Genomic DNA, 9490 nt, shown 5'->3' with positions numbered 1-9490 from the left:
AAAAAAAAAAAAAAAAAAAAAAAAAAAACACATCTTAGTAAAACCAATACCTTCTCAGCTTCGCATCGAAGCTAAAAAGCAACTCGAAAATATGACTCTTGTGAATTTGTCTCAATATTTAGTCTTTTCGTTTGTCTTCCTATAATACGTGGTATGGAAATATTTGTATCTAGTTTATTTGATAAAGTCAATGCATTTTCAAAAATTTTATGAAATTCAGACTCAGCATTCGATTTTAAAGTTTGAAGTTCTTTTATTGTATCTTTCGCAAGATCCATAGCTTTACCTAGTTCAATATTTATTCTTTGAAGTTGTTTTGAAAGAGGTAACACAAAACTAAATACTTTATTCACAATAAGTAAACAAATAATAAAATCTTCCTTCAGTATTGATGTTCGTAGATTGCTTGCTTGTGATGATGTTTCAGTAACACTCCACTTCGAAATTATAAATAACGATTCAATTACGTACTCAAAAATCTCAAGAAAATCATTGACAGCATGAAAACGTTCAACCCATCTAGTCGCACATAATCGTTTTAATGTTTTTTTTGTAATAAATTCTTGGCTTTCTTCGATTTGACTTTTCAACACATCTTTTCGCTTCGGGTATATAAAGAAATCTCTAACTTTAGATATTGTTCCTAAACAATTTCGTATTTTTTGTATAGAACATGAATAAGAAATAGCAAGGTTTAAAACATGAGCAGCACAATGAACATACGTCGCAAGCGGGTGACTTTGGTGGATAATAGCTTGAGCTCCGTTAAATTGACCAGACATAGAAGCACATCCATCGTAACCCTGTCCTCTAAGGTATTTTGTATCTACACCAAATGAATGTAAACTTTGTATAATAATATCGGCTAAACCTTTTCCAGTAGTATCTGTCGTAGACACAAACTGAAGAAATTCTTCCATGATAATCATATTTTCAACATCTAAATATCGTGGACACAAAGATACTTTTTCGATTCCACCATTGTCAGCTGTTTCATCAGCAAGTATTGTGAAACATCTTTGGGCATTTATGTTTGTTACGATTTTATTTAAAATAATTTTATTGCAGGATTCAATTATTTCATTTTGAAGTGTTGCACTTGTATATTTTATTGTTCCTTCAGCTTCCAAAAATGATTTTAAATTTTTATCTCCTTAGCCTCTATATCTTAATATTTCTCTAAAATTTCCCTGATTTTCTTGGATAAGCCTGTCATTTTCTTGTTCAACAATAATTTTCCCAGAATCTCGATGTCCTCTGAGAGGAATATTTTGTTTACCACATAAAATTACGGTTTGAATTATTGGAGTTATATTTTTTCGATTTTTTCTAATTAGTTCAGCTCTTCCAGTTTCTATTTTACACGTTATAGATTTCTCAGGATGTTTTACAACATCCATGAAATTATCTGAACTTAACACACACGTTTTATGGTAACCCTTGTTAGAATGTTCTTTGAAATCAACAATAGCATTTCTCCAATTATCATATTTTTTTTTACTAATGCACCTAAGATTTGTCCGTTATTTTCATTCGATTTGGAAAAAGCTACACAGATTCGACAAAATGCACCATTTTTTTTTATCGAGTATACCAACCAAGGGAATCTTAATAGCCATGAATACTGGAACTTTAAGTATTTTGGTTTATTTTGAACTGTATATAGTTTTTGTGGGAATTTGAATGATATATTTGGCATCCAAATTTTCGTCATAACAATTAAGATATCTTCGTTCGATAACTTACGGTTAATATAAAATTCAATATCATAATTATTACTATAGTTTGTGTCCTCAGTAAAAAAAATATTATTTGAGTCTTTTGTATTTAAACTTAAAGTGCGACAAATTTTAGCAGAGTCAATCGAGTTAACTGGCGAAGATGCTCGTTTATTCGTAAAAGTATTGTTGTTATGAGTTCAATTAAATTCTGAGGTAGTAGGTGTTACCTTAAAAAAGGAATTGATTGATCCTTGCTTTTTTTGTGCCATTTTTGATAATTTTACAACATTTTTTTCCTTAATTATCGCAAACTATAATAGTTAAACAAAATTCAAAAACGTTTAATTTTTTATTTTTTCGAAAAATTCTTAAAGAACCATTTTGTAGAGTTACATACAAGTATAAGTAACTTAGAGAAAAAAAATTTAAATTGGTTGAATACTAAATGAATAAAAGCAATTTATCTTGGCTCCCTCAGCTACCCCAGTCATAATATTACATAATATGATTGAAACACTCGGGCGGCAGTGCGGCATTTTTACTCTAACCGCCATCGTCGTAGTGACTGCCGGATATCTGTAAAACTCGCCAAAAGAACAAATTATAGAGAACGTAGATTGCAATATCGACAAAACACGAATTTTTCTATTCAGTGACAAAATATTATATTTTAATATAATTACTTACTCTTATTCTAATAGTTTATTAATCATATTAGTAGTTGATATGTATTTTTTAAGAGGAGACTCAATTTCAAAGACTATATTGCTAGTATAATGTATAAATGGACAGCACGGGTAAAAGGAAACAAGTAAAAATTACTAGTTTCCTTAAATATTATTTATGTATTAATATTTTTTTGGAATAGCTAACTGAAGCATAATACTGATCAAAATTATAAAATAAACTTTTACAAACTCAGTTATAAATGACTTGTTAAACTTTACTTTTTTTGTAACGCGTAATAACTTAGTTAAGATATAATAAAATTTAAAATATTATTTTAAAATATTTAAATAAAATTAAAATTGTATAATAGTTTATTACACATTTATTCGTTATTTATTCGTAATTTCTAATAAAATTCCTATGATTGGTTCATATTTTAATTATTTATTTTATTTGAATAAATAGGTAGGTACTTAGTACTTACTTTATGGCACGTTATAGCTGTATGCTCTATGGTCGACGAAAAAATGAATGTCAAATAATAGTATTATTCAAATGTATAATTCTCTAAACTGATAAACTATATAAAATAGATTTCAAAATAAGCTACAAGTTCAGAATATTTCCGTTGTTATTATATTTTTCCTGCGGGTATTTTTGTTATCTTTATGACCCAGTGAAATTCAAATAATTTCTAGATATCCCTGATAAAATGTAGATAAATCTCGTAACGTGTCATTGAATCATATCAAATTAACTTCATTTTTGTCATTTATTTAAAATACCATTTATTTTATAGTATATTATAAAAAAAAGGTAATACCAATATATTATGTATCTTTTTTTTTTAAGTCGGGGGGTGTCCAGACATGGAGGACAAACTCCCAAAATACGCCACTGATTCTATAGGCCAGTGAGATAGAATAAATATAACAACATTGAACTAAATAAATAGTTATCATTGCATGTATGCTCAAACGAATTATTGGCCACAGTCAATAGGGATCTAGGTTTCTTAGCAAAGCACGTCTCCAGGGGAATAGACACATGTGGGGTATTGTTACATTTAACATGGAAAGTAATCAACACTGATGTTTGAAGGAATATTTTTCATTAAACAATTGTATTAATCAATAAGCAACTGGTTTCGAAACTTTCAATAGAATAATCATAAAAATTAATTAAATATATCAATTCATATAAACTTCAAAGCTAAGAAAACCTTTTAACAATTCACGAATAAGACAATTGACAAAAACATGGAAGAAGGGGAAAATATTGTAGAAGTTACCAAAACATAATTAAAACGTCGTTCATGCCGTAGCTCACATAATCGTCTTCACTCATGGTTGGATCGCCAGGGCCAAAAAGTAAAACTTAGGAAGCCATTGTGTTGTTTGACAGCATCAGTGGACAAAAGTAAAAAGTGATTAAATAAAACTACAAACGGAAAAAAAGTAAGTGGGATTTGTATTTGAACCAAACGGCCAGCCGACTGCACGGTGTAATGTCTGATAAAAAATGGACAACGACGATGACAACAGTATATGCATATTCGTTTTGCACCTGGGACCGGTTGTAGTGATCAGCTGGGGAATCCTTATCATAGTCACCATTGATTATGTTTGATAATCAATGCACAATGGATAATTTTAATGATGACAAAAAAAATTATTTTATTATAAGGACGATTAAATAATAATTTGCAAATTTTCAAAAAATGATTGTAATACTCAATAGAATTAATACCTCACAGAAATAAACATTCACTATCAAACGTACAACAACAAACTAAATATATATGTGTTTATAATGTCTAATATTTTAATATACTGTCTTATAATTATAAGTGATTGATTGGATGAACAAACCTTGTAGTCCAGTGTATAAAACGTACAACTTTGTTATAAATAACAAACATTTTATATTGAAAAGTATTGCATCAAGCCCTTTAAATTTCTATACGCGTTACAAGTAAAAAAATATACAACTACTTTATTATTTTTATAATATCTCCGTAAAAATTACAATATTAAATTATTGAATATCAATTTCATACTAAATTTAAATATTATAATTATTATTTATTCATATATTATAATGATAAATCAAATAACTAATCGGGATAAAATTCAGGGAATAAGAATTATAGTTGCTTTTAAAATAATCTACCAATTTCTTGAAATTAAACACTATCTACAGATTTGCACCGAAGCGTGTTTTTTATGATAGTGATTTTAATCATTATCAGATATCATCTATGATTGTCTCAACTATGCCATTTCTATACTGTCCTGCGACCCCACTGTTTTTATATAATATTGAGCATAATATTTCTGACGACTTCTGTAAAATGTAACTTTTATTTGTCTTCTTCTTTTTCCTCACCTTAATCCCAACTACTTGGAGTCGACCATCCTTATCCTTAACTTCCACTTAACAAGATTTCCCACATCCTCTATGTTCCCTTCAGCTGTCCATATATCGCATTCAATAACATCTCTCCATCTCTGTTTTGGTCTTCCTTTAACATTCCTCTTCTTCCTTCAACATTCATTTCTACAACAGTTTTCTTACGGCTTCCGATTCTTCTCTTCTCATAAGATGACAAAACCATCTCCTATCTTATCTATGATTGACGCTACACCTATACACCATCTTGTATGCTCATTTCTTATCTTATCTTCTCTAGTCAGTCTACTCATGATGGATGAGTCTGCTCTACTTTCTTATCAACTACCCAACACTCTGAACCAAACATCATAGCTGGTCTCACTACAGACTTGTAGAATTTACCTTTCAGCCTCATTGGAATTCTTTTATCGCATCCTCATAGTCTTACATCCTCGTCAATACCACCGCTCTTTTGCACAACTGATCCTCAATACTTAAAACTTTCCACCTCTTCAATCACGTCCTCGCCTATTGTCACTGGTCTCCTTATTCACCTAACTAGCGTTAAAATTATCGAAAACCTTATGTAACTCCTCCCACACTTTTTACCCTAGTAAAAGTGCCATCATACATATACTTAATTATATTAATGTACCTTTTCAGGACGCCTTTTCTCATTAATGCCCACTTTAGAACCTCACTTAATACTCTATCATACGCTTTTTCCAAATCTATAAATACCATACAAAGCTTTTTCTTTTTTTCCCTAAACTTTTCTATTAGTTGCCTCACACAAAATAATGGCATCATTGTTGACTTACCAGGTATAAATCCAAACTGGTTTTTAGATACCGATGTCTCATTTCTTATTCACTTATCTATTACCTTTTCCCAAATTTTCATACTATGACTCATAAGCTTTATGCCTCTATAATTTCCACTTTCATGTATGTCATCTTCACCTTTAAATATCGGCACCACAATACCATCCCTCCATTAATTTGGAATTTTCCTTTCTAATAAAATTTTATTTAAAAGTTCCGTCAACCACCTTATGTCAACACCACTTAATATTTTTCATACTTCTACTGGAACTTCATCTGATCCCACTGCTTTATTCTTTTTCATTGATACCACAGCCTCCCATACCTGTTTCTCACTAATTAAATCTACCAGTCTCTAATTCCACAAGATATCCTCTAATGACTTTGGGTACTCCACATTCAATAATTTTTCAAATTACTCTTTCTATCTTTTTTCACATCATCATTACTCGAGAGTATCTTATTATCATCACTTTTTATGCATCTTAAATAATGATAATTGTTAGACTTTTTCTCTCTCACTTTTCAAGTCTATAGATTTTTTTCTATTCTATTCTTTGTTCCTAGCCTATCATAAAACTCATCATACCTCTCTCTTTAACTTCGCCTTACTTACTGCACACTTGGCTTATTTGTACATGCGTTTATACTCCATCCAGTCTTCTTCCTTTTGCTCTTCTGTCATACTTTGAATTGCTTTTTCTAACTTTCTATGAATTCTTGAACGTCTTCATCCCACCCCAGGTTACCTGGCATTCTACTCTTACTCTCATCAATAATCTCTTTTGCAATATTCTTAACACAACTAGCAAATCTATTCCACACATCATTTATGTCTTCATCATCATTCCACAGTGTCCTCTCTTTTACCATCTTGACAAACTCTTTTTCATTTTCTTCTTTCAATTTCAACCAACGGATTTTGATTGTTCTTCCGTGTTTCTTCTGTTTTTGTATATTCTTTTCCTAGTACACCAAAACTCCATTACCATCAATCTATGCTATGTAGTAACACTCTCGTCTGGTATAACTTTTCAATTCTTTACTCTCTCGCTTTACACTCTCTCTCTTCCACATAAAATAATCAATCTGTGATCTATTCCTCCCACTCATTCCAGCCTCATTCTTCCCACTAAAAAAACCATATCCTCCGTGTTCTCTTTCATATTTTTCTCTCATTACCTACATGTCCATTCATATCTCCAGCTATCACCACATCCTCATTGCCAGGTACCCCTTGCATCACCTCATCAATCTCTCCAAAACACTTCCTTGCCTATTTCATCACATCCTACTTGTGGTGCATAGGCATTTATTACATTCAGCACTTTTTCCTCGAATATCAATTTCACGACTATAATACTTTAACTTTTCCTAGCTACTTCTACTACTTTACGTTTCATTTCCTCGCCCATTATTATCCCTACATCATTCTTTGTACTATACTCCATTGAGTATATTATTTTATAACCCTCACCTGTTTCCTTCGATTTTTCTCTTTTCCACTTAGTTTTCTGTACACAACAAATTTTAACTTTTTTCCTCTTCAGTATTTCTACTAATTCTCGGGTGATTCACTAATTCTATTTCTTCTTTTGGGGCAAACAGGATATTTAACTAAGAGTGAATGTGGAACTGATTTTGACATGGTGTTTACATGTTCATATTCAACAGTTTTATGACGTCCATGTTGCTTTATTTTAGTTAAGCAGAAGTAACAATGAAATTCGTGACACATTGACTGTCGCCAAATTGTTGGTATATCAAATGATAAGCATCGTCTAAAGCGAATGAAAATTTTTAAGATTTTAATTGTTTTGTACATAAATAATGTAACAAATTTCAAAATTATATATATTTATTTACTTTAAGCCTGTCCTCCACATTGTTAACCCAGTTCTGCACGTGTTACATAAATCACGTCTCAAAATATTTGATTTGTTCTCTTCTAATTTTAGCGAATATTTTTCATTATGTTTAAAATAATTTAAAATTTACTTGGAGAACTACAATTTAATTCCCTATATTCTAATGATGTGGAAAAATTTAACCAACGAACAAAAATATAAAATATTTTATATACAATTATTTTAATAAGAAAATTCACAAAGCAATTGTATGCTTAGAAAATTACATGTATGATTGTAATCATTCGTATTTATGTCAATAAATTTAGAATATAATATGTCATAAATGATATTAATTTAGCAAACACATTTATATAAATAAATAAGCGTCCGACATACCGTTTCACTATTAAAACTTTACAATAAAAAATCAATCTAATAATATATCAGGATAGTTTTTTTAACTGAGTATAATATGGAATCTTCTAAAATATTGAGACATTTTTAGACAAGTAAGAACTGAAAATTTTGCCAACTATTATGTCCAAAAAATTCTAACCCATTANGACATTTTTAGACAAGTAAGAACTGAAAATTTTGCCAACTATTATGTCCAAAAAATTCTAACTCATTATACTAAATGTCCATTTTTGAAAATTATTTTTATTGATTGAATACAAATAATATACCATAGTATACTACAATTATACTACTGTAATCACGTGCGCAGACTTTAGTGTTTGGGTCAGTAAAAAACCACATTACTATTTTCAGATCAGACCAGCGTAGGTTATACATTAAAAAAAACAACCCAGCACAGGGGGGTCGCGGCACACTGGTGACGTGGCATAGTTGGCTCAAGTATTATGATATCTAACCGTGATTAAAATCACTATCAAGAAAAAACGCTTCGATGCAAATCTTTAGATAGTATTTAATTTTAAAAAAATGGTGGATTATACCAAAAGCAACATGATCTGCTAGTTCGTTATTAATATCCTGATTAAGATATAGTATGTCAAATGAAAAAGATATTATTAAAAAATACTACTTCTCATAAAAAAATTGTAATGATCCATACATTTTTCAAAAAGTTATAGCATAATAAAGTTAAAAATGTAAAATATAAAATCGAAAATTTTCACACAAAAATAGCATTCAGTAGCCATTTTCACTACGAAGACAAGCCCAGAGATCAAATTTTTTTTTTCGCATAATAAAGTAGATTACATTAACATTAAATTAAGATATAAATAAAAATGTCAGTATTTCCTGAACATTTTCAAAAGTCAAGTTGAAAAAGTTCTACTTTCTACATGCATTTTTTAGATTTGAACCCCCTCGTATATAGGGAAATGAACCGATTTAAAAAACAATATGTTGAATGAAAAATATATATAAATACTACTTCTCATGAAAAAATTGTATTGATCCATACATTTTTCAAATAGTTATAGCATAATAAAGTTAAAAATGTAAAATACAAAATCGAAATTTTTCACACAAAAATAGCATTTGGTAGCCATTTTCAACGTGAAGATAAAATAAAGTTTGAATTTTTTTTTTTTATGATAAAGTATATTTTATTAGCTTTAATTTAAGATATATATAAAAATGTCAGGCCTTCTGAAACATTTTAAAAGTCAAGTTGAAAAAATTAATTTTTTGTGAAAATGTTGTCGTTTTAAATCCCCCCCTGTAGGCAAGTAAAGGTTCACATATAAAAAAAAAATATTTCAAATGAAAGGTAATGATATCATGCATTTATATAAAAAAAAATTATATTGATTTGGTTATTTTTAAAAAAGTTATAGCAATTTTAAGTTAAAAAGATTGAAAAATTTTCGAAAATTAGCGATTTTTAAATTTGTAATTTTTTTGGAGGTTTCCCCCATTTACGGGGAACGAGGGAAATTTTGTCAATTTTTGAAGGTAATGTCTTCGACTAGATACAATTTGTGATCTTTTGACGTATCGTTGAAAGAAATCCGTTCAGTGAGAGCTGAGAAAAAGTGGTAACAGACACAAAAAAAAA

The 9490-nt window shown here is 29.6% G+C and overlaps 1 protein-coding gene across 3 annotated transcripts in view; it reads right to left on the bottom strand.

Annotated features, from left to right (window-relative positions):
• The window catches only part of LOC126897348 (52 kDa repressor of the inhibitor of the protein kinase-like), a 51294-nt gene extending 43950 nt beyond the window's left edge, over positions 1 to 7344 (bottom strand). For 2 of the 3 annotated variants that reach the window (XR_007702075.1, XR_007702076.1), the window contains exon 1: positions 7086 to 7344. The gene's annotated coding sequence lies outside the window, so the exon portion shown is untranslated. Of the gene's footprint in view, positions 1 to 50; positions 138 to 7085 lie in introns of those variants that run through there. The other variant, XM_050670882.1, reaches the window with a different exon arrangement.
• Between the last annotated feature and the right edge of the window lie 2146 nt (positions 7345 to 9490).

Source organism: Daktulosphaira vitifoliae, unplaced genomic scaffold (genome assembly GCF_025091365.1).
Source record: "Daktulosphaira vitifoliae isolate Bord-2020 unplaced genomic scaffold, ASM2509136v1 Scaffold_2, whole genome shotgun sequence".
NCBI lineage: Eukaryota > Metazoa > Arthropoda > Insecta > Hemiptera > Phylloxeridae > Daktulosphaira > Daktulosphaira vitifoliae.
Note: the sequence above shows the minus strand (reverse complement) of the source record. Positions and strands in the feature narration are given on the sequence as shown.